The 25,783-nt window shown below is 40.8% G+C and overlaps 1 protein-coding gene across 2 annotated transcripts in view; it reads right to left on the bottom strand.

The window, feature by feature from the left end:
• MTERF1 (mitochondrial transcription termination factor 1) overlaps positions 1–25,783 on the bottom strand; it is a 603,361-nt gene that overhangs the window by 226,464 nt on the left and 351,114 nt on the right. For both annotated transcript variants that reach the window (XR_012333983.1, XR_012333984.1), the window contains one exon: positions 5,487–5,566. The gene's annotated coding sequence lies outside the window, so the exon portion shown is untranslated. The remainder of the gene's footprint in view (positions 1–5,486; positions 5,567–25,783) is intronic.

Here is a 25,783-nt window from a genome sequence, read left to right as displayed (position 1 = left end):
CATTGACTGAGTTATGTATATTGAAGAATCCTTGCATCCCTGGGATAAATTCCACTTGATCTTGGTGTATGATCCTTTTAATGTGTTGTTGGATTCTGTTTGCTAGTATTTTGTTGAGGATTTTTGAGTCTATATTCATCAGTGATATTGGTCTGTAATTTTCTTTTTTTGTAGTATCTTTGTCTGGTGTTGGTATCAGGGTGATGGTGGCCTCATAGAATGAGTTTGGGAGTGTTCCTTCCTCTGCAACTTTTTGGAAGAGTTTGAGAAGGATGGGTGTTAGCTCTTCTCTAAACATTTGATAGAATTCACCTGTGAAGGCATCTGGTCCTGGACTTTTGTTTGTTGGAAGATTTTTAATCACAGTTTCAATTTCATTACTTGTGATTGGTCTGTTCATATTTTCTATTTCTTCCTGGTTCAGTCTTGAAAGGTTATACCTTTCTAAGAACTTGTCCATTTCTTCCAGGTTGTCCATTTTATTGGCATAGCGTTGCTTGTAGTAGTCTCTTAGAATGCTTTGTATTTCTGCAGTGTCTGTTGTAACTTCTCTTCTTTCATTTCTAATTTTATTGATTTGAGTCCTCTCCCTCTTTTTCTTGATGAGTCTGGCTAATGGTTTATCAATTTTGTTTATCTTCTCAAAGAACCAGCTTTTAGTTTTATTGAACTTTGCTATTGTTTTCTTTCTGCTCTGATCTTTATGATTTCTTTCCTTCTGCCAACTTTGGGTTTTCTTTGTTCTTCTTTCTCTAGTTCTTTTAGGTGTAACGTTAGATTGTGAATTTGTGATTTTTCTTGTTTCTTGAGGTAGGCTTGTATAGCTTTAAACTTCCCTCTTAGAACTGCTTTTTTTGCATCCCATAGGTTTTGGATCGTCCTGTTTTCATTGTCATTCGTCTCTAGGTATTTCTTTTTTCTTTTTTTTCTTTTTTGCGGTACGCGGGCCTCTCACTGCTGTGGCCTCTCGCATTGCGAAGCACAGGCTCCGGACGTGCAGGCTCAGTGACCATGGCCCACGGGCCCAGCCGCTCCGCGGCACATGGGATCCTCCCAGACCGGGGCACGAGCCCGTGTCCCCTGCATCGGCAGGCAGACTCTCAATCACTGCGCCACCAGGGAAGCCCCTATCTCTAGGTATTTCTTGATTTTCTCTTTGATTTCTTCAGTGATCTCTTGGTTATTTAGTAGTGTATTGTTTAGCCTCCATGTGTTTGTGTTTTTTATGTTTTTTTCCCCTGTAATTCATTTCTAATCTCAAAGCATTGTGGTCAGAAAAGATGCTTGATATGATTTCAATTTTCTTAAATATACTGTGGCTTGATTTGTGACCCAAGATGTGATCTATCCTGGAGAATGTTCCGTGCGCACTTGAGAAAAAAGTGTAATTTGCCATTTTTGGATGGACTGTCCTGTAAATATCAAATAAATCTACCTGGTCTATTGTGTCATTTAAAGCTTCTGTCTTCTTATTTATTTTCATTTTGGATGATCTGTCCATTGGTGTAAGTGAGGTGTTACAGTCCCCCACTATTTTTGTGTTACTGTTGATTTCCTCTTTTATAGCTATTAGCAGTTGCCTTATTTATTAAGGTGCTCCTATGTTGGGTGCATATATATTTATAATTGTTATATCTTCATCTTGGATTGATCCCTTGATCATTATGTAGTGTCCTTCCTTGTCTCTTGTAACATTTTTTATTTTAAAGTCTATTTTATCTGATATGAGTATAGCTACTCCAGCTTTCTTTCGATTTCCATTTGCATGGAATATCTTTTTCCAACCCCTCACTTTCAGTCTGTATGTGTCCCTAGATCTGAAGTGGGTCTCTTGTAGACAGCATATAGATGGGTCTTGTTTTTGTATCCATTCAGCAAGCCTGTGTCTTTTGGTTGGAGCATTTAATCCATTCACTTTTTAGGTAATTATCGATATGTATGTTCCTATGACCATTTTCTTAATTGTTTTGGGTTTGTTTTTGTAAGTCCTCTTCTTCTCTTGTGTTTCCCACTTAGAGAAGTTCCTTTAGCACTTGTTGTAGAGCTGGTTTGGTGGTGCTGAATTCTCTTAGCTTTTGCTTGTCTGTAAGGCTTTTTTGATTTCTCCATCGAATGTGAATGAGATCCTTGCTGGGTAGAGTAATCTTGGTTGTAGGTCCTTCCCTTTCATCACTTTAAGTATATCATGCCACTGCCTTCTGGTTTGTAGAGTTTCTGCTGAGAAATCAGCTGTTAACCTTATGGGAGTTCCCTTGTATATTATTTGTCATTTTTCCCTTGTTGCTTTCAGTAATTTTTCTTTGTCTTTAATTTTTGCCAATTTGATTACTATGTGGCTCGGCGTGTTTCTCCTTGGGTTTATCCTGTATGGAACTCTCTGCACTTCCTGGACTTGGGTGGCTATTTCCTTTCCCATGTTAGGGAAGTTTTCGACTATAACCTCTTCAAATATTTTCTCAGGTCCTTTCTCTCTCTGTCTTCTCCTTCTGGGACCCCTATAATGCGAATGTTGTTGCATTTAATGTTATCCCAGAGGTCTCTTAGGCTGTCTTCATTTCTTTTCATTCTTTTTTCTTTATTCTGTTCCGCAGCAGTGAATTCCAACATTCTGTCTTCCAGGTCACTTATCTGTTCTTCTGCCACAGTTATTCTGCTATTGATTCCTTCTAGTGTAGTTTTCATTTCAGTTATTGTATTGTTCATCTCTGCTTGTTTGTTCTTTAATTCTTCTAGGTCTTTGTTAAACATTTCTTGCATCTTCTCGATCTTTGCCTCCATTCTTTTTCCGAGGTCCTGGATCATCTTCACTATCATTATTCCAAATTGTTTTTCTGGAAGGTTGACTATCAACATTTCATTTAGTTGTTTTTCTGGGGTTTTATCTTGCTCCTTCATCTGGTACATAGCCCTCTACCTTTTCATCTTGTCTATGTTTCTGTGAATGTGGTTTTTGTTCCACAGGCTGCAGGATTGTAGTTCTTCTTGCTTCTGCTCTCTGCCCTCTGGTGGATGAGGCCATCTAAGAGGCTTGATGGGAGGGACTGGTGGTGGGTAGTGCAGACTGTTGCTCTGGTGGGCAGAGCTCAGTAAAACTTTAATCCGCTTGACTGCTGATGCGTGGGGCTGGGTTCCCTCTCTGTTGGTTGTTTGGCCTGAGGCAACCTAACACTGAAGCCTACCTGGGCTCTTTTGTGGGTCTAATGGCAGACTCTGGGAGGGCTCACTCCAAGGAGTAATTCCCAGAACTTCTGCTGCCAGTGTCCTTGTCCCCACGGTGAGCCACAGCCACCACCCACCTCTGCAGGAGTCCCTCCAACACTAGCAGGTAGGTCTGGTTCTGTCTCCCCTCGGGTCACTGCTCCTTCCCCTGGGTCCCGATGCGCACAATACTTTGTGTGTGCCCTCCAAGAGTGGAGTCACTGTTTCCTCCAGTCCTGTCCAAATCCTGCAATCAAATCCCACTAGCCTTCAAAGTCTGATTCTCTAGGAATTCCTCCTCCCATTGCCAGACCCCCAGGTTGGGAACCTGATGTGGGGCTCAGAACCTTCACTCCAGTGGGTGGACTTCTGTGGTATAAATGTTCTCCAGTCTGAGTCACCCACTCAGCAGTTATGGGATTTGATTTTACTGTGAGTGCGCCCCTCCTACCGTCTCATTGTGGCTTCTCCTTTGTCTTTGGATGTGGGGTATCTTTTTTGGTGAGTTCCAGTGTCTTCCTGTCGATGACTGTCCAGCAGCTAGTTGTGATTCTGGCGTTCTCGCAACAGGGGGTGAGAGCACGTCCTTCTACTCTGCCGTCTTGGTTCCTAATGGTCCTGTTTTTTTTTTTTTTTTTGATATTTATTTATTTAGGCTGTGCCAGGTCTTAGTTGCAGCATACAGGATCTTTGTTGTGGCATGCGGGATCTTTAGTTATGGCTTGCAAACTTCTTAGTTGTGGCATGGATGCGGGGTCTAGTTCCCCAACCAGGGATCGAACCCCGGGCCCCCTGCATAGGGAGCTCGGAGTCTTACGCACTAGACCACCAGGGAAGTCCCCATGATACTGTTTTAATGGTTGCAAAATACTACATTGCCTGGATGTTACATAATTTGTTTAGCGATTCCTTTTTCTATGGTCTTTCGTAAAGTCCAAGGAAGATAATACATGATAAAGTGCTTTGTCAACCGTAAGACTTGGTCTAAATATAGTGGATTATTTTCATTATTTATCAAATATAAATGACCTAACTATATTGGTTTTAGCTTCTAAGCTCTCAATGTATTTAACACTTGGTAGATATACAGAGAGAGAAGTAATACACTTCCTGTAATGCAGTCAACATCATCATTTGAAAATTGATTTATTGCATGGGTTTAGAAAGAACTGTTGATAACTGAATGTACAAGGCAACATCTAATGGGTACTCTCAAAGGGGAAAATTCATTTTTATCCAATGAGTAACCTCTACTTATTCAGCTGATAACTTATATTCTAAAGTAAATTATTTAAATCTCATACGTTCCTCTTGCAAGTAAATCAGAATTGAATGTTAGAAACTATAAAGTGACGTATGTGAAAGAAAGATGTATTGATGTGCTCTGATACACAGAATAAATATGAGCTTTTGTTTCTTGTTTTGTATATGTGCCTGTGTTATGTTTGTTTTACTTTATTTTAAATTGTCCCTGAAATAGCAGTGGAGTAATAGCAGGTCTTTCTGGCAAGGGACAGAGCTGAAATTTTTACTAAGAAAGTGGAAGCTGAATTTTCTATCTCTGATATGCTATCTACAAATTTAAAATAAAATGGAACAGTAAAGTTTTTATAAGAGGGAAGTAAGAGGAATATATGGGTCTTGGCCTTAATTTTCCAAGTTCTTCATATGCTCTAATTAATTGGACCATTCTCCACTTCATTTTGTCTGTGCAACACAAGAGATGGTACAGCAGAATTTGCTTTACTCCCATGTCTTAGGGTAAGCGGTGACATTTAATGGGATCTTCTCCTAAAGACAGGGTTGGGATATACGGTTTACAATCCTCCCCAAACCAATGCAATCCTTTTTCTTGTCCAAGGGCTGGAAGACAGAGGTCAAGGGTAGTTGGCCTCTGCTACTACCCACCACTCTGGTAAAAGTACAAAACCATAGGCTGCCTGTTAGATCTCTGAGGCCACAACCCCAAGTACTTGGAAGGGGTGTTGCTAACACTGCAGCAGAACCTAGACCCTGCCAGGGGGCCTGTGGATGTGGGACAGCCATATGCTAATGGTGACTGAATTCTCAACTTTTATCTTCATAGTAGATATTGTTCACAAGCACAGCTCACGGTCACAGATACACACAAGCTATAGGAAGTGGCACCTTCACTTTGTCACCCAGGCAAGAAAACACATCAGAATGCAAGTGAGGGAACGTGAGGGAATTATTAACCTAAGGATAATCTTTAATCCCTTCTGATGCGCAAAACTTTGACACTTTGTTCACAAGTGATTGCGACCTACCAGCGTAGTCCAGTACGCCATCTCAGGAACACTGGAGAAGGTTCTTATTCAGGTCTCTTTCACATCTGAATTCTCTGACTCTATGAAAGATACAAAGATCCCAGTCACAACCAGGCAGCAATTCCTCATAGGATTTTGATCAACCAGAGTGATTTTGTATAGAAACACCCAGAAAGCTGACAGTGGACCAGTCTTTCTCTCTCACATATAAGACAACATTTCCTAACATCTGGCCTGGAGAAAATTTCCCTCTGCTCCCTCACTCACTCCACAAACTCCAGAAGACTTACTTCTGCCTAAAGCTGCATTTGTATGAGATGGTTACAGATAATAGGTGGAAACTCAGTTCTACATCATGTAAAAATGTATCCAGGGAAAGGTCCACAGAGGACAGGACCCAAGGAAGCCAAGGAGACCAAATATCAAATATTTGACTATCAAATTTCCCCATCCTGATCTCTCCCTCCCCCGACCCTTTTTTTTTTTAGTTCTAAGTCACTGGTTATTCCAGATAGCCTCTTCTCTGTATTTAAATTCATCCAGAGATGGTACTAGAAGTGTGCCTCTGAAGGTTTTCAGTGCTGCTCTCACCCTGGGGGAGGGAAGAGTGGGGCCCTTTGCACAGAACTCCCCCCCTACCCCCCACCTCACATCTGTCTTTTCACTGTTGGTGAACATTTACATGTCTCCTGCTGGCCGCTGATCTCACGTGCACTCAAGTGGTCATACGCAGAAGGGACATGTCACTAAATGCTGCTGCCTGCTGAGCTCTTGATTTGCACGGATAGGGGCACTGCGTAATGGCCTGCTGAGCTAATCTTCACAGGAAAGAAGGTTACCCTCGCCTTAGTTACTCTCCCTCTGGAAAGGAGCTCTGTATTCAGCCTTGCGTTTATGAAACATGAAAACACATGTTGTAAAAATGTTCTGCATATAAATGAAATAATGCAAAGCAATTATTATGCTTGTTAAGAAGGCAACAATACGATTATGACATGAAAAGTGTTAACAGCAAATAAAATATGTTTTAACTTGTTGAAAATCATTTGTCTCTTTCTTAAAAGCACTGTGTGCAACTAAAACAAGGAAAGATGCCACACTGAAGGAGCATGTAAAAGGCAGAAACCTAAACACAATAGAGACAAAAGCCAAAAACCCAAAAGTCAAGTTCAATGTGTTATCTATGCAGACTGGCTGTCAATATTTTTCAAATTAGCTGGTTAATTGCCAGATCTCCAGTTTACTTCAGGCTGTGAAGATGGAGTTTGTGTGTCAAAATTAGATGCTTCATAAATGGCTCTTCTGACGTTATCTTCAACTTCATCTCCTTTCCTAAGTAGGGCTATTAAAGTAGCTTTTACAGTGGCAGCAATTTTTCTATCTAAAGGAAAATAGCTTAAATGCTTAATGGGTCCAATCCTCTGTAGAAGTCCCAGGGCAAAGATGCTGGGAGTGAGTCCTACAAGTAGTCCCTACAGGAGCCTCTGGTGGGGTAGCGTGGGTCAGTGGGGGAGTAGATTGAGCTTCTCTGCTCCCACCTTCAGGGTGCTCCATTAAGGGTAATGGAGATTATGAATAATCAACCTTATTCATAAGAGCTCTCAACCTGTCATGCCAACTCATGCTCTTCCTCTTCTCATATCTCCCCTCTCTTCAACCTCCAACCCATCTCCCTGCCACACACCTCCGCCTCTCAGCCCCTGTCTTTCCACCCCACTCCCAGAGAAACATCAAAGGTATCACACAGGAAGCCTTCCTCTTCTCCCTCCATGCTTACAAACCATTGCCCATCCACATGCATCCCCTCTTCCTTCCCCGGTCTAGGGTAAACCCCTCCACCTGGGCTTTGGATCCCATCCCTTAATGATTCTCAGGGGCTTCAGACCACTCTCGAGTATAGCCTACCTTCTCTCCTTTATATTCAACTGGTCTCTTTAGCAGGAGAGTTTCCACTGACATTAAACATGGAAAATGTCATCTGACCAGAGTGGGCTTGCCAGATTAAATCCAGGGTAAACAACAAATAATGTTTTAGCACAAGTATGTCCCCAATATTGCATTGGATATACTTAATACTGAGAAGTACTTGTTGTTTACCTGAAATTCAAAGTTGACTGGGCATCCTTCATCTTTTTTTGTGAAATCTGGCAACCGTACACCAGAGAGGTCTTTCTTGACCATTCATTGTATAAAATAGTATTTCCCCCACTTCAGATAGTTTCTATCACCTTCCTTCACTTTTTTTGTCCTCATACACTATCAGCACTGGGATTATTATGTATTTATATGTTTATTTATTGTCTCTGTCCCTTCACCTTCTCACTAGAATGCAGATTCCATTGGAACAGGGGTTTTTAAATTCTTTGCTGCGTCTCTTTTGCCTAACATAGGGCTTAGCACAAGATAAGTGTCTGATATATGTTGAATAAATGTATGCTTGAGTCTCTCTCTTCTTTTAAAATAATTATCACACAACCCCATAATCCCCCTAGATCTACTCCCCCATCTCTCTCATCCACTTCAGAAACTGATTTTGTAACAGGTCTTAACACTCACTGTCCCTGTGACTTCAGCCCAGTTCCTCTTCTTCCTACTCCAGCCTGGCTCCACTCTTATTATTCCACCAAAGCAGCTCAAAGGTCACGGATTAATTCCATGTTTTTAAATCACATGGACATTTTTTACCCCCATCTAATCTCTCAACAAGAGTTGATGTTATTGACCACTCCTGCTTCACGAAGTAAGTCCGTTATTTCACTGGCACCACACCCTCCTGGTTTTCCTTCTACCTCCATAATCACTTCCATTGCCAATGTATCCTTCCCTACCTGGCCATTAAAGTTTGACTTTAGTCCTAGGCCCTCTTCTCTTTTCACTCTATGTTCTCTCCTCCAGGTAACCTCTGTGTGGCTTCAATGGCCGTTCATTAGCTGATGACTCCAAAATTTGTACATCCAGCCCAAAGCTCCCCTCTTAGTTCCAGACCTATATGCCTATTTGATATCTCCACCGGATATCTCAAAGTTGTATCAAACCCAATTATATAAGACTGAATTTAATGCATCCTCTGCTTATCTAAGCCCTGGTCCTCTTCTTTTGTACCACATCTTGGTGAATGACACCTCCGTGCATCTAATGGCATAAGCCAGACAACAACAGTCATCCTTGACTCCTGTAAATCTCACCTCCCAAATAGCTCCTGAATCCATTCATTTCTCTTTATCTCCATGGTCACCTAATACAAAGGACAATTAACTCTTGCTAGACCATTGCAATGGCTTCTTAACCAAAAGAGCTATATTCAAGGACTCCAACCTCTTCCTAACTTGTTTTCCACATTTACAGCCACAGGGATTCTTCAACCTGTGAAAAATTCTTCCTTGGTTTTTTAGAAGGCTCCAACTTCTCTTTCCAGTTTTATCACATGCCACGCTCTTCTCCATTCTCTCAACAGCAGCAACACTGGCCAGGAATCAGTTTCTTAAATGCAACTATACATTCAAGAGGGCTGGATGAGAAAGTGATTACAAAATAACTCGCTTAAAAGAGTCAAGTAGTAAGAAATAATGTTTCATATGAAAATCTGCCACCTGCCAAAAACATCATCTAAAATTTAGGGCTGAAAGGTCCTTCACACATCATCAGGTCTAATTCTTTCCCTCCAAATAAGGACATGAGGAAATAAGGGTCCAGAAAGGAGCATGGAATGACTAAAGCCATAAAGCTATTTAAGGGTAGAGCTAGGAGGTTAATGCCTGAATCTAAAGTCACACCTCTTGCCCCAAGTGAAGAGTGAATAACTGATGAGAAATAAAGTGACCTGAGAATTACCATAGCTCTAAAGACATGGAGGAGCGATCAGAATGAGGCTGAGGCAGATGAAAGAAGTTAAACCAATCCGCCAATCAACCAGCAAACATTCCCACAAGAGAACTAGTGAGCCTTCAGGCATAAGAATCAGGAACTTTGTCAATGAGCTTTTCAACCAGATTGAAAAGGCCTCCTATAAATATTCAATAGCTTCCAGAAAAATAGTCAATGGATGTGGACTGGATCAGGGTTGGGGGCGTGGTGTACCAACTGCTCAGTATATACGTAAACAAGTGGGTCCTGACCAAACTTATCAAGTGAGAGCCCACCTTCTATTGAGTCAGCCACATAAGCCACCTGTTACCATCTGAGATTTTCACAAAGAACCCTTTCCAGCTTCTATGAGTCCTTGAAGAAACTAAACATCATCAACTTGGAGGGGTAAGATGGCGGAAGAGGAAGACGCGGAGATCATCTTCCTCCCCACAGATACATCAGAAATACATTTACACGTGGAACAACTCCTACAGAACACCTACTGAACGCTGGCAGAAGACCTCAGACCTCCCAAAAGGCAAGAAACTCCCCACGTACCTGGGTAGGGCAAAAGAAAAAAAAAAAAAACAGAGACAAACAGGACGGGACCTGCACCAGTGGGAGGGAGCCGTGAAGGAGGAAAGGGTTTCCACACGCTAGAAGCCCCTTCGTGGGCGGAGACTGCGGGTGGTGGAGGGGGTAAGCTTCGGAGCAGCAGAGGAGAGCGCAGCAACAGGGATGCGGAGGGCAAAGCGGAGAGATTCCCGCACGGAGGTTTGGGGCCGACCAGCACTCACCAGCCTGAGAGGCTTGTCTGCTCACCCGCCGGGGCGGGTGGGGCTGGGAGCTGAGGCTCGGGCTTCGGTCGGAGGGGGATTAACAGTGCTGCTTAAAGGAGCTCCAGAGACGGGCGTGAGCCGCGGCTAACAGCACAGACCCCAGAGACGGGCACGAGACGCTAAGGCCGCTGCTGCCGCCACAAGAAACCTGTGTGCGAGCACACGTCACTCTCCACACCCCGCTTCCGGGGAGCCTGTGCAGCCCACCACTGCCAGGGTCCCGGGATCCAGGGACAACTTCCCCGGGAGAACGCACGGTGCGCCTCAGGCCGGTGCAATGTCACACCGGCCTCTGCCGCCGCAGGCTCGCCCCGCACTCCGTACTCCTCCCTCTCCCCGGCCTCAGTGAGCCGGAGCCCCCGAATCAGCGGCTCCTTTAACCCCGTCCTGTCTGAGCAAAGAACAGACGCCCTCCGGCGACCTACACGCAGAGGCAGGGCCAAATCCAAAGCTGAGCCCCTGGGAGCTGTGCGAACAAAGAAAAGAAAGGGAAATCTCTCCCAGCAGCCTCAGGTGCAGCAGATTAAATCTCCACAATCAACTTGATGTACCCTGCATCTGTGGAATACCTGAATAGACAACTAATCATCCCATATTGAGGAGGTGGACTCCGAGAGCAACATGTATTATTTTTTTCCCCTTTTCCTCTTTTTGTGAGTGTGTATGTGTACGCTTCTGTGTGAGATTTTGTCTGTATAGCTTTGCTTTCACCATTTGTCCTAGGGGTCTATCCGTCCGGTTTTTTTGTTTTGTTTTGTTTTTTTACTTAAAAAAATTCTTTTTCTTAATAATTATTTTTTATTTTAATAACTTTATTTTCTTTTACCTTACTTTATTTGATTTTCTTTTATCCTCTTTCTTTCTTTCTACTTTTTCTCCCTTTTATTCTAAGCCGTGTGGATGAAAGGCTATTGGTGCTGCAGCCAGGAGTCACTACTGTGCCTCTGAGGTGGGAGAGCCAAATTCAGGACACTGGTCCACAAGAGACCTCCCAGCTCCACGTAATATCAAATGGCGAAAATCTCCCAGAGATCTCCATCTCAACACCAACACCCAGCTTCACTCAACGACCAGCAAGCTGCAGTGCTGGACACCCTATGTCACACAACTGGCAAGACATGAACAAAACCCCACCCATTAGCAGAGAGGCTGCCTAAAATCATAGTAAGTCCACAGACACCCCAATACACACCACCAGATGTGGATGTGCCCACCAGAAAGACAAGATCCAGCCTCATCCACCAGAACACAGGCACTAGTCCCCTCCACCAGGAAGCCTACACAACCCACTGAACCAACCTTACACACTGGGGACAGACACCAAAAACAATGGGAACTACGAAGCTGCAGCCTGTGAAAAGGAGACCCCAAACCCAGTAAGATAAGCAAAATGAGCAGACAGAAAAACACACAGCAGATGAAGGAGCAAGATAAAAACCCACCAGACCTAACAAATGAAGAGGAAATAGGCAGTCTACCTGAAAAAGAATTCAGAATAATGATAGTAAAGATGATCCAAAATCTTGGAAATAGAATAAAGAACATGCAAGAAACATTTAACAAGGACCTAGAAGAACTAAAGATGAAACAAGCAATGATGAACAACACAATAAATGAAAATAAAAATAGTCTAGAAGGGATCAACAGCAGAATAACTGAGGCAGAAGAACGGATAAGTGACCTGGAAGATAAAATAGTGGAAATAACTACTGCAGAGCAGAATAAAGAAAAAAGAATGAAAAGAACTGAGGACAGCCTCAGAGACCTCTGGGACAACATTAAATGCACCAACATTCGAATTATAGGGGTTCCAGAAGAAGAAGAGAAAAAGAAAGGGACTGTGAAAATATTTGAAGAGATCATAGTTGAAAATTTCCCTAATATGGGAAAGGAAATAGTTAATCAAGTCCAGGAAGCACAGAGAGTCCCATACAGGATAAATCCAAGGAGAAACACGCCAAGACACATATTACTCAAACTGTCAAAAATTAAATACAAAGAAAACATATTAAAAGCAGCAAGGGAAAAACAGCAAATAACACACAAGGGAATCCCAATAAGGTTAACAGCTGATCTTTCAGCACAAACTCTGCAAGCCAGAAGGGACTGGCAGGACATATTTAAAGTGATGAAGGAGAAAAACCTACAACGAAGATTACTCTACCCAGCAAGGATCTGATACAGATTTGATGGAGAAATTAAAACCTTTACAGACAAGCAAAAGCTGAGACAGTTCAGCACCACCAAACCAGCTCTACAACAAATGCTAAAGGATCTTCTCTAGGCAAGAAACACAAGAGAAGGAAAAGACCTATAATAACAAACCCAAAACAATTAAGAAAATGGGAATAGGAATATACATATCGATAATTACCTTAAATGTAAATGGATTAAATGCTCCCACCAAAAGACACAGACTGGCTGAATGGACACAAAAACACCACCCATATATATGCTGTCTACAAGAGACCCACTTCAGACCTAGAGACACATACAGACTGAAAGTAAGGGGATGGAAAAAGATGTTCCATGCAAATGGAAACCAAAAGAAAGCTGGAGTAGCAATTCTCATATCAGACAAAATAGACTTTAAAATAAAGGCTATTAGAAGAGACAAAGAAGGACACTACATAATGATCAAGGGATTGATCCAAGAAGAAGATATAACAATTGTAAATATTTATGCACCCAACATAGGAGCACCTCAATACATAAGGCAAATACTAACAGCCATAAAAGGGGAAATCAACAGTAACACATTCATAGTAAGGGCCTTTAACACCCCACTTTCACCAATGGACAGATCATCCAAAATGAAAATAAATAAGGAAACACAGGCTTTAAATGATACATTAAACAAGATGGACATCATTGATATTTATAGGACATTCCATCCAAAAACAACAGAATACACCTTCTTCTCAAGTGCTCATGGAACATTCTCCAGGATAGATCGTATCTTGGGTCACAAATCAAGCCTTGGTAAATTTAAGAAAATTGAAATTGTATCAAGTATCTTTTCCGACCACAACGCTATGAGACTAGATATTAATTACAGGAAAAGATCTGTAAAAAATACAAACACATGGAGGCGAAACGAAGTGATCACTGAAGAAATCAAAGTGGAAATCAAAAAATACCTAGAAACAAATGACAATGAAGACACGATGATCCAAAATCTATGGGATGCAGCAAAAGCAGTTCTAAGAGGGAAGTTTATAGCAATACAATCCTACCTTAAGAAACAGGAAACATCTCAAATAAACAACCCAACCTTGCACCTAAAGCAATTAGAAAAAGAAGAACAAAAAAACCCCAAAGTTAGCAGAAGGAAAGAAATCATAAAGATCAGGTCAGAAATAAATGAAAAAGAAATGAAGGAAATGATAGCAAAGATCAATAAAACTAAAAGCTGGTTCTTTGAGAAGATAAACAATTGATAAACCATTAGTCAGACTCATCAAGAAAAAAAGGGAGAAGACTCAGATCAATAGAATTAGAAATGAAAAAGGAGAAGTACCAACTGACACTGCAGAAATACAAAAGATCATGAGAGATTACTACAAGCTACTCTATGCCAATAAAATGGACAACCTGGAAGAAATGGACAAATTCTTAGAAATGCACAACGTTCCAAGACTGAATCAGGAAGAAATAGAAAATATGAACAGACCAATCACAAGCACTGAAATTGAAACTGTGATTAAAAATCTTCCAACAAACAAAAGCCCAGGACCAGATGGTTTCACAGGCGAATTCTATAAAACACTTAGAGAAGAGCTAACACCTATCCTTCTCAAACTCTTCCAAAATATAGCAGAGGGAGGAACACTCCCATACTCATTCTACGAGGCCACCATCACCCTGATACCAAAACCATACAAGGATGTCACAAAGAAAGAAAACTACAGGCCAATATCACTGATGAACATAGATGCAAAAATCCTCAACAAAATACTAGCAAACAGAATTCAACAGCACATTAAAAGGCTCATACACCATGATCAAGTGGGGTTTATTCCAGGAATGCAAGGATTCTTCAATATATGCAAATCAATCAATGTGATACACCATATTAACAAATTGAAGGAGAAAAACCATATGGTCATCTCAATAGATGCAGAGAAAGCTTTCGACAAAATTCAACACCCATATATGATAAAAACCCTCCAGAAACTAGGCATAGAGGGAACTTTCCTCAACATAATAAAGGCCATATATGACAAACCCACAGCCAACATCATCCTCAATGGTGAAAAAGTGAAAGAATTTCCACTAAGATCAGGAACAAGACAAGGTTGCCCACCCTCACCACTCTTATTCAACATAGTTTTGGAAGTTTTAGCCACAGCAATCAGAGAAGAAAAGGAAATAAAAGGAATCCAAATTGGAAAAGAAGAAGTAAAGCTGTCACTGTTTCCAGATGACATGATACTATACACAGAGAATCCTAAAGATGCTACCAGAAAACTACTAGAGCTAATCAATGAATCTGGTAAAGTAGCAGGATGCAAAATTAATGCACAGAAATCTCTGGCATTCCTATACACTAATGATGAAAAATCTGAAAAATCTGAAAGTGAAATCAAGAAAACACTCCCATTTACCATTGCAACAAAAAGAATAAAATATCTAGGAATAAACCTACCTAAGGAGACGAAAGACCTGTATGCAGAAAATTATAAGACACTGATGAAAGAAATTAAAGATGATACAAATAGATGGAGAGATACACCATGTTCTTGGATTGGAAGAATCAACATTGTGAAAATGACTCTACTACGCAAAGCAATCTACAGATTCAATGCAATCCCTATCAAACTACCACTGGCATTTTTCACAGAACTAGAACAAAAAATTTCACAATTTGTATGGAAACACAGAAGACCCTGAATAGCCAAAGCAATCTTGAAAACGAAAAACAGAGCTGGAGAAATCAGGCTTCCTGACTTCAGAGTATACTGCAAAGCTACAGTAATCAAGACAGTATGGTACTGGCACAAAAACAGAAAGATAGATCAATGGAACAGGATAGAAAGCCCAGAGATAAACCCAGGCATATATGGTCACCTTATCTTTGATAAAGGAGGCACGAATGTACAGTGGAGAAAGGACAGCCTCTTCAATAAGTGGTGCTGGGAAAACTGGACAGCTACATGTAGAAGCATGAGACTAGATCACTCCCTAACCCCATACATAAAAATAAGCTCAAAATGGATTAAAGACCTAAATGTAAGGCCAGAAACTATCAAACTCTTCAGGCAAAACATAGGCAGAACACTCTATGACATAAATCACAGCAAGATCCTTTTTGACCCACCTCCTAGAGAAATGGAAATAAAAACAAAAATAAACAAATGGGACCTAATGAAACTTCAAAGTTTTTGCACAGCAAAGGAAACCATGAACAAGACGAAAAGACAACCCTCAGAATGGGAGAAAATATTTGCAAATGAAGCAACTGACCAAGTATTAATCTCCAAAATTTACTAGCAGCTCATGCAGCTCAATAACAAAAAAACAAACAACCCAATCCAAAAATGGGCAGAAGACCTAAATAGACATTTCTCCAAAGAAGATATACAGACTGCCAACCAACAGATGAAAGAATGCTCAACATCATTAATCATTAGAGAAATGCAAATCAAAACTACAATGAGATATCATCTCACACCAGTCAGAATGGCCATCATCAAAAAATCGAGAAACAATAAATGCTGGAGAGGGTGTGGAGAAAAGGGAACACTCTTGCACTGCTGGTGGGAATGTGAATTGGTACAGCCACTATGGAGAACAGTATGGAGATTCCTTAAGAAACTACAAATAGAACTACCATATGACCCAGCAATCCCACTACTGGGCATATACCCTGAGAAAACCATAATTCAAAAAGATTCGTGTACCACAATGTTCATTGCAGTTCTATGTACAATAGCCAGGAGATGGAAACAACCTACGTGTTCATCATCAGATGAATGGATAAAGAAGATGTGGCACATATATGCAATGGAATATTACTCAGCCATAAAAAGAAACGAAATTGAGCTATTTGTAATGAGGTGGATAGACCTAGAGTCTGTCATACAGAGTGAAGGAAGTCAGAAAGAGAGAGACAAATACCGTATGCTAACACATATATATGGAATTTAAGAAAAAAAAAATGTCATGAAGAACCTAGGGGTCAGACAGGAATAAAGACACAGGCCTACTAGAGAATGCACTTGAGGATATGGGGAGGAGGAGAGGTAATCTGTGACAAAGTGAGAGAGTGGCATAGACATATATACACTACCAAACGTAAAATAAATAGCTAGTGGGAAGCAGCCGCATAGCACAGGGAGATCAGCTCGGTGCTTTGTGACCACCTAGAGGGGTGGGATAGGCAGGGTGGGAAGGAGGGAGACACAAGAGGGAAGAGATATGGGAACATATGTATACGTATAACTGATTCACTTTGTTATAAAGCAGAAACTAACACACCATTGTAAAGCAATTATACTCCAATAAAGATGTAAAAAAAAAAAACATCAACTTGATGCCCACTGAAATTTACAAAGTTAGCGCCACAGATTCAAGGTACCATTACTTCCTGACAATTAGGCAAAGATATCAACAGAGAGATCCTGGTCCATTGCCTTTCAAAGGAAAGCCCAGGCTACCGAGCACAATTCATACTTTGAAACTAAACTTACCATTCAATGGCCAAGGGAAGCTTTCTGGAGGACACTTCTATTGAGATCAAGAGAGGCTGAGTACCTGTCCAGTTTTCCCAGCACCACTTATTGAAGAGGCTGTCCTTTCTCCATTGTACATTACTGCCACCTTTATCAAAGATAAGGTGTCCATATGTGCATGGGTTTATCTCTGGGCTTTCTATCCTGTTCCATTGATCTATCTTTCTGTTTTTGTGCCAGTACCATACCGTCTTGATGACTGTAGCTTTGTAGTATAGTCTGAAGTCAGGGAGCCTGATTCCTCCAGTTCCTTCTTTCGTTCTCAAGATTGCTTTGGCTATTCGGGGTCTTTTGTGTTTCCATACAAATTGTGAAATTTTTTGTTCTAGTTCTGTGAAAAATGCCAGTGGTAGTTTGATAGGGATTGCATTGAATCTATAGATTGCTTTGGGTAGTAGAGTCATTTTCACAATGTTGATTCTTCCAATCCAAGAACATGGTATATCTCTCCATCGATTTATATCATCTTTAATTTCTTTCATCAGTGTCTTATAATTTTCTGCATACAGGTCTTTTGTCTCCTTAGGTAGGTTTATTCCTAGATATTTTATTCTTTTTGTTGCAATGGTAAATGGGAGTGTTTTCTTGATTTCACTTTCAGATTTTTCATCATTAGTATATAGGAATGCCAGAGATTTCTGTGCATTAATTTTGTATCCTGCCACTTTACCAAATTCATTGATTAGCTCTAGTAGTTTTCTGGTAGCATCTTTAGGGTTCTCTATGTATAGGATCATGTCATCTGCAAACAGTGACAGCTTTACTTCTTCTTTTCCAATTTGGATTCCTTTTATTTCCTTTTCTTCTCTGATTGCTGTGGCTAAAACTTCCAAAACAATGTTGAATAATAGTGGTGAGAGTGGGCAACCTTGTCTTGTTCCTGATCTTAGTGGAAATGCTTTCAGTTTTTCACCATTGAGGATGATGTTTGCTGTGGGCTTGTCATATATGGCCTTTATTATGTTGAGGAAAGTTCCCTCTATGCCTACTTTCTGCAGGGTTTTTATCATAAATGGGTGTTGAATTTTGTCAAAAGCTTTCTCTGCATCTATTGAGTATGAGATTAGATCACTCCCTAACACCATACACAAAAATAAGCTCAAAATGGATTAAAGACCTAAATGTAAGGCCAGAAACTATCAAACTCTTAGAGGAAAACATAGGCAGAACACTCTATGACATAAATCAAAGCAAGATCCTTTCTGACCCACCTCCTAGAGTAATGGAAATAAAAACAAAAATAAACAAATGGGACCTAATGAAACTTCAAAGCTTTTGCACAGCAAAGGAAACCATAAACAAGACCAAAAGACAACCCTCAGAATGGGAGAAAATATTTGCAAATGAAGCAACCGACAAAGGATTAATCTCCAAAATTTACAAGCAGCTCATGCAGCTCAATAACAAGAAAACAAACAACCCAATCCAAAAATGGGCAGAAGACCTAAATAGACATTTCTCCAAAGAAGATATACAGACTGCCAACAAACACATGAAAGAATGCTCAACATCATTAATCATTAGAGAAATGCAAATCAAAACTACAATGAGATATCATCTCACACCAGTCAGAATGGCCATCATCAAAAAATCGAGAAACAATAAATGCTGGAGAGGGTGTGGAGAAAAGGGAACACTCTTGCACTGCTGGTGGGAATGTGAATTGGTTCAGCCACTGTGGAGAACAGTATGGAGGTTCCTTAAAAAACTACAAATAGAACTACCATATGACCCAGCAATCCCACTACTGGGCATATACCCTGAGAAAACCAAAATTCAAAAAGAGTCATGTACCAAAATGTTCATTGCAGCTCTATTTACAATAGCCCGGAGATGGAAACAACCTAAGTGCCCGTCATCGGATGAATGGATAAAGAAGATGTGGCACATATATACAATGGAATATTACTCAGCCATAAAAAGAAACGAAATTGAGCTATTTGTAATGAGGTGGATAGACCTAGAGTCTGTCATACAGAGTGAAGTAAGTCAGAAAGAAAAAGACAAATACCGTATGCTAACACATATATATGGAATTTAAGAAAAAAATGTCATGAAGAACCTAGGGGTAAAGCAGGAATAAAGACGCAGACCTCTTAGAGAACGGACTTGAGGTTATGGGGAGGGGGAAGGGTGAGCTGTGACAGGGCGAGAGAGAGTCATGGGCATATACATAGTAACAAACGCAGTAAGGTAGATAGCTAGTGGGAAGCAGCCGCATGGCACAGGGATATTGGCTCGGTGCTTTGTGACAGCCTGGAGGGGTGGGATGGGGAGGGTGGGAGGGAGGGAGACGCAACAGGGAAGACATATGGGAACATATGTTTATGTATGACTGATTCACTTTGTTATAAAGCAGAAACTAACACACCATTGTGAAGCAATTGTACCCCAATAAAGATGTTAAAAAAAAAAAAAAAAAAGAGAGGCTGAGTAAATACCCTGTGTGTGCTTATCACTACAGATCTGAAGTGTAAATGAGTGTGAAAGTTGCCTTTTGGTGTCAAAAGACCCGACAAGATTCTTTTCCAAATGGGATTGAAATTATTAGTAAATTTGTTGAGCTAAGAGACACTGTTTATCAGCTGTATTTTTAATTGGTTTCCAGGGAACACCCATGTTAGGGTTATAAGCATCAAAGGTGATAAACAACTTAATTATCCTCCCAGAACCATTAGGAAAAAGTATCACTGTTGGTGAGTTTCCTTTAATGCCTTCTTTTGAAATGCCATCCTGCTACTATTGTCGGACTATCTGTAGTTTTATTTCCCAGAGCTTTGATGCTCCCTTCATAAATAGAAAAGGCAATTAGAAGTAGATTAATGAAGTTAACAACATTTACACTGGTCAGATATATCTTATGTTACCATTGGGCGTAGCTTCTCCTTGGAGAAGCAGCAAGGTAAAGGGAATCAGAAAATCTTGAGAGAATTTTGAGGGATGAGGCAGAAAGCCCATGAGGAGCTGGAAAAGCCTGGGCATGGTATCCATTCTTTATTATGGTGGTTTCTGAGAAAACAGAGCTGCCAACTGGGAGGCTGTTATAGGGAGGGGAGGGAAGAGTTTCGTATTTTGTTTATTTCCATTCAGTGTCTTTAAATTTTATTCATGAAGAAAAATGGAAACATGAAGCCAAAGTGTGGTAGTTGTTAGTAAGCCAGACTCTCTGTTCAACGTATATTTCTTCCCTCAGATTCCATCATTGGAGCATGAAGGTTTTTTCATTTTCTAGACTCTACTCAAATACAATGTCCCTGGGAGGACTTCTAATTTTTTTAAATTACTGCTATAACAGAGAACAATAACCTTTCTGTGGAGAACAAAGAACAAGTAGAAGTGGGATTTGAATAGAGGCCAAAGACGGACTTTCCCAAATTCAGTTTTGCTCAGGACTAACACTGAGTTGCATTTTGGTTTTGCCTCCTTTTCTTATTTCTTTGTTAGTGGAAAATTTTTCTGAATCTCACCTTCACTCTTTGAACTGGGGTTATGTGGTTAGACTTATCTGTCTTTTGACCTGGCAGAAAATGAATGAGAAACACTCTGTTTTGAGTGTCTCAAGAAGTGATGCCATACAGAATCAGGCTAATATACTATAATCACTTTTACACACTTCATGTTTTTAAAGATGTTAACTGGGGTGAAAAACAGAGTTGGAAAGGGAAGCTATTCCTGTCTCATTTTACAAACAAAGAAACTGAGGCCCATCTGGAAACAGCTATCAGCCCAGGGCTCCTGGAGAACTACCCCATAGCGTTCCCACTTGATTCTGCTAAGGGAAATCTTGCACCATGGTTGGGACTGGAATCATATTAAATAACTGTCTCCATGTGATATCCTTGACGTTGAATACAATTAAAGAGGAAAACAGTGCCACCATCCTTTCAGCCCTGCCCCAAACTGGCAATCTACCAAGTAGGCCAAACATTAATGTCTCAAAGTCATTTTGAAGCACAGAATGTTATATCACAATAAAAATGTCAGTTGGACATTAAAAATAAGTGCTTTGAAAAAAGAAGTATTTTCAAATACCTGTCTTAATTGCTTTGGATTTAATCTGAGAGTGGAGCAACTGAGTAGTCTCTTCATCTGACTTCATTCAAAAGAAGTGGGATCTTCTTTTAGCACTAATGGGTCTATTAACCTGGGATCTAGACTGTGAACTTATAGATGGGCTTGTCTTTCTTCACATTTATCTCTACCATTATCAATTTCCCTTCTCCTCTTCCCTTGTCCAACCGGTCAGCTTTAAATTTTTTCTGAATGTTGATGGGAATTGTTTGTTGGAGAACAAAAGGTCCAGCTATATCCACTTATATAATACAAGCTTTAGAGACAGAAAGAAGAGAGAGAGAGAGGCTATTCCAATCTTATGAGTCCATACTTGGCATGTGGTATGTTTTGGCTCCAGAAAGGTATTTTAAAAATCCCGGTTATCTGAGACAAAATTGCCTTAGTCTGTCATGGGTCAAGTAGGAATTTCCATGCTGCCTGCAGACTCCAACACCTCTGCTCTGTTTCCTCCATATTACCACCACAGCCATATTTCTGAGATCTTTCTAGAGGATGCAGATAAGAGAGATCCTTCCTCCGGAGTTCAGTTTCACACTGGAGAAAGAAAGACATCTTCCTGCTCCGGGTTCTATTATTGTCGACAGGGAAAGGGCAAAGATGGTAAGTTTTATAGCATTTAATAGGCAAGCAGTCCATGGCCCACCATATTTGACTCTGGCAATTTCTGTCAGCTCATGTTGATGTTGGTCAGCGACAAAGTCACAGGACTATAGGAGCCTGACGCCCACCACACTTTTGGTTTGAGTAGAAACAATGGTTTCTACTCAAACAATGGAAAGCATGATGGTTTTTAGAGACTAAAACATGTTTAAGAATTCTGCATTTCCAAGACATGTCCCAAGTTTTCCTCAAGATCTTTTCATACCCTAACTACAACAAAGAGATGTAACACAAAGTCCCCAGTTATCTGTGGCTGCCTGTGACTGTGACATGGCAGATGTCCTTGAGGGAGCCTTTGTGCCCTTAAAATATTTGCCTTTATTTATAAAATTGTTTTATAAAACAATTCTATCTACTATTACTAACACTACTAGAATTAACAGAAAGACAGTTATCATCCCAGCGCTATTCTTCCCCACCAGGCTCGGGTTAGGGCTTCAGATTGAACCTCAATACTTGTTGAAGTCAAAGCTGCAATCCAGGTGACTTAGGTCTATGGAGATTTTTCATCTTTATATCTTACTTCTCTAGTACCCACTTAGCATTTTTCGTCCCTGACTGGCCAATGGCACCCTCACTGTAGCACCTGATCAGTGTCTTACCTCTCTAAACAGTTCCTCTCAAGAATGTCACCCCACCTCCTTTATTAAAACTCTGCATCTTGCCAGATCATCTATCTTAGCAAAACTTTAGCATCCTGTGTTCCTTTTCCTCAAGATCTTGTAGATAACCATTAAGAGATTTAATATACCAGCACATAATAAGGTTACATGGGTAATATAGTATAGCCCTTAAGAGTAGTTGCTTTAAAGTCAAACCGTGATATATAAAACATTTCATTGTAAATAATAATGGTTGAATCAAAGAAAAACTATTCATCAACAGCAGCAGCAGCAGCAACTATTAATGGTATGATAATCACCCTCCCCAGATATTATAATTTCTCTTCAGACTTTCAATGACTTTATCCATTAAGGTAACAAATGTGAAAATTTCTGCCTTCTAGCTGGCCAACTGGGGCATGGTCTTTCTGAGGTGTTTTCAATCCTGCCGATTCTTCTCCTGCCCTGCACTGCAGGCTTCCAGCCCTGAACAGTCATAGCTGCAGGCAGGGCTGGGGCAGCGCACAGCAGAGAAAGAAACGGCCAGGTGGGGTGGGCTCAAGTGTAGCCACTCCAAGTCCCCTCACTTCCTCTCCTCTCAGGAGCCATATGGCCAGTGCAGCCCTGAATTCCTCAAGTTCCAAAGCCGAGGTTCATGAAGTATCTTTAAGCTCAGGGTAAGACGAGCAGATGAGAAGACAAGGATACTCCTTCCTCTAATTTAAGCCCAGCAGTCTTAATATTCCACATGACACGGTTTAAGGTAAATGAAGAAGCCTTTTTAATGTGTGTAGAAGAAATGCGCAAATACACACCCTTCCCTTAATCCTCAAGAGTGGCACAGGAATTGGTATCTCCTGAACCACTTATAAGTGAAACTAGCAGAGTGGTGATAACATTCCAGAGAGAGCCATTGAGCCTTGCTGGTTCAGACTGATTGTAGGTCCTTTCCCATTTCTAGTGACTTGTAGTCTGTCTGCAAGGAGGCTAACAGTGAGCCATGCGCCGAGCACTAATGCTTTCCTGACTTTGGCTACCATGTTTTGCTGGCTCTAAAATAGAACATATTTCTCAAGTGAGTTAATGCCCACTTATTATTTTGTTTAATGTTTAATTATCATAAATGACACTTAATTGTTTAATTACTAGACCAAAGAATAGATAAGGACTTGCAGCAAGCAAAATATAAGACCAAGCTTCGCTCTCTACAGAAAGCCACATACATTGCATATGCATAGGTACTGTACGTGTATGTACATATCTAGAAGTATTTTATATGAGCATTTACATATAAATCTATACTTGCATATGTTTTAGACATACCAGATTGTCACGAGTCTGATTATCATAGATGTGGACCCCAGGAGAGATGCAGCCCTAAGGAAGAAATGGTTGGCTCAAGAGGTGAATTCTCTTTGCACAGGCTGCTTGAGTAACAGTGTTACTGAGGACTATTACTATAGACACTGCTGAGCAGTGCTGACCCTGTCCTCTTGTTGCTCTCCTCTTTGAGAAAATAATTCACACTGCAGTGAAAGCCTAGCGACTGGATTGTACATGACACCAATTCAAGATAAAGAGAGGGTAGGCCAACCGAATATGGTCTCTTAGCTGGAGTCTTACCCAAAAGAAGGACTGATCCTTTGAGGAAATATGAAGGAGGAATATTCACCTAAAAGCCCTCTGTGATTTGTGCAGAGCAGTACCTACAAGTCTAAAGGAATGTTGACCTCTTTTTTTCACAAGAGGAAAAGAAAATGAGACCTGAAAAAATTCAAAGCAATTCTAGGAATGCGCTCTTCTCACAACCAAATGTTTTCAGAGAAGCTGCTCCTTATGGCTCATTTCTCAAATGCAGTCACTGAGGGCACTGGGAAGTTATTCCAGTTTATAGGAACTAATAGTAATAGCTCCTGTTAATTGAGCACTTACTATGTGTCAGATGCTGAGCTAAGTGTTTTACCTGTGTTCCTCTACGTATTTATTTCTTACAATGATCCTGCTAGGTGCATCCTACTTCTATCTGCATTTTATAGATAAGGAAACTAAGCCGGAAAGGGTAAGTAATAAGCCCATCATCACACAACCAGTAGGTGGCAGAAGAAGAATTTGAACGCGGGCAGTCAGTCTCCAGATCCCATCACTTTAACCACCCACCTATACTAGTACACCTTGCACTGGTTTGGGACTGATGCTGAGGGTTTCAAAAACTCAGAATAAATCAGGAAAACTGGATTGGTTCTCACCAATTTTGAGTGTTCTCCTTTGCTGATGGGGAGTCTTGGAAAATATCTACCAAGAAAATGGAAACAAGAGCCGCAAAGTTTCTGGTGAACCACTGTCTCATTGTGACTCAATCCTTAGGAACAAGTCAAGACTCCTATATTCCCGCTTGGCACTGACTACTGTAGTAGAGGCAGGAGGGTCAGTGGAGGTTAACTGTTGGGAAGTGTGTTTCACAGCTCCCACTCCTGGGGTTCATTAACCACAAAGGAGATGGATGTCAAAGAAATGATATAAGTCAGCCGGGGAAGAAATAGCTAATGACACTAGTCTCACATTCCCAAGCCCAGAGGTAAATCACATATTCCCTTCAGAGGACGCTTTTAGTGCTGCCACAAAACTATTAGGGTTGTTAGAAAAAAGACAGGTGAATCTTTATATTTTCTTGGCTGCCTAGTACCATCACATGTGTACTCAATATTTTGAAAAGAGGCTTTAGATGTCATAAAACCCACAGGAGGATTTGATGATAATCATCCTGTACAAAGTCCTCCCTAATTGCCTTCCTAATGTCTGAGGTGACTCTCCTCATTTGAAAACTGCTTCATTTTAGCAAAGGACATTTTATAAAATATATGGCCTACAAACTAGCCTTACCCCTGAGGGGGAAGGGGAGGATGCTCTTTTATGTGTTTGGGGAGGGACTTTTTTTTTTTTAATAGGGATCCATTTTATTTATTTATTTTTAACATCTTTATTGGAGTATAATTGCTTTACAATGGTGTGTTAGTTTCTGCTGTATAACAAAGTGAATCAGCTATACTTATACATATATCCCCATATCTCCTCCCTCTTGTGTCTCCCTCCCACCCTCCCTATCCCACCCCTCTAGGTGGTCACAAAGCACCGAACTCATCTCCCTGTGCTATGCTGCTGCTTCCCACTAGCTATCTATTTTACATTTGGTAGTGTATATATGTCCATGACACTCTCTCACTTCGTCCCAGCTTACCCTTCCCCCTCCCCGTGTCCTCAAGTCCATTCTCTACATCTGCATCTTTATTCCTGCCCTGCCCCTAGGTTCTTCAGAACCTTTTTTTTTTTTTTTAGATTCCATATATATGTGTTAGCATACGGTATTTGTTTTTCTCTTTCTGACTTACTTCACTCTGTATGACAGACTCTAGGTCCATCTACCCCACTACAAATCACTCAATTTCATTTCTTTTTAGCGCTGAGTAATGTTCCATTGCATATATGTGCCACATCTTCTTTATCCATTCATCTGTTGATGGACACTTCGGTGGCTTCCATGACCT

The sequence above is a fragment of the Tursiops truncatus genome, chromosome 9 (assembly GCF_011762595.2).
Source record: "Tursiops truncatus isolate mTurTru1 chromosome 9, mTurTru1.mat.Y, whole genome shotgun sequence".
Classification (NCBI taxonomy): Eukaryota; Metazoa; Chordata; class Mammalia; order Artiodactyla; family Delphinidae; genus Tursiops; species Tursiops truncatus.
The sequence above is the reverse complement of the archived record's forward strand: the minus strand, read 5'-3'. Positions and strand labels throughout refer to the sequence as shown.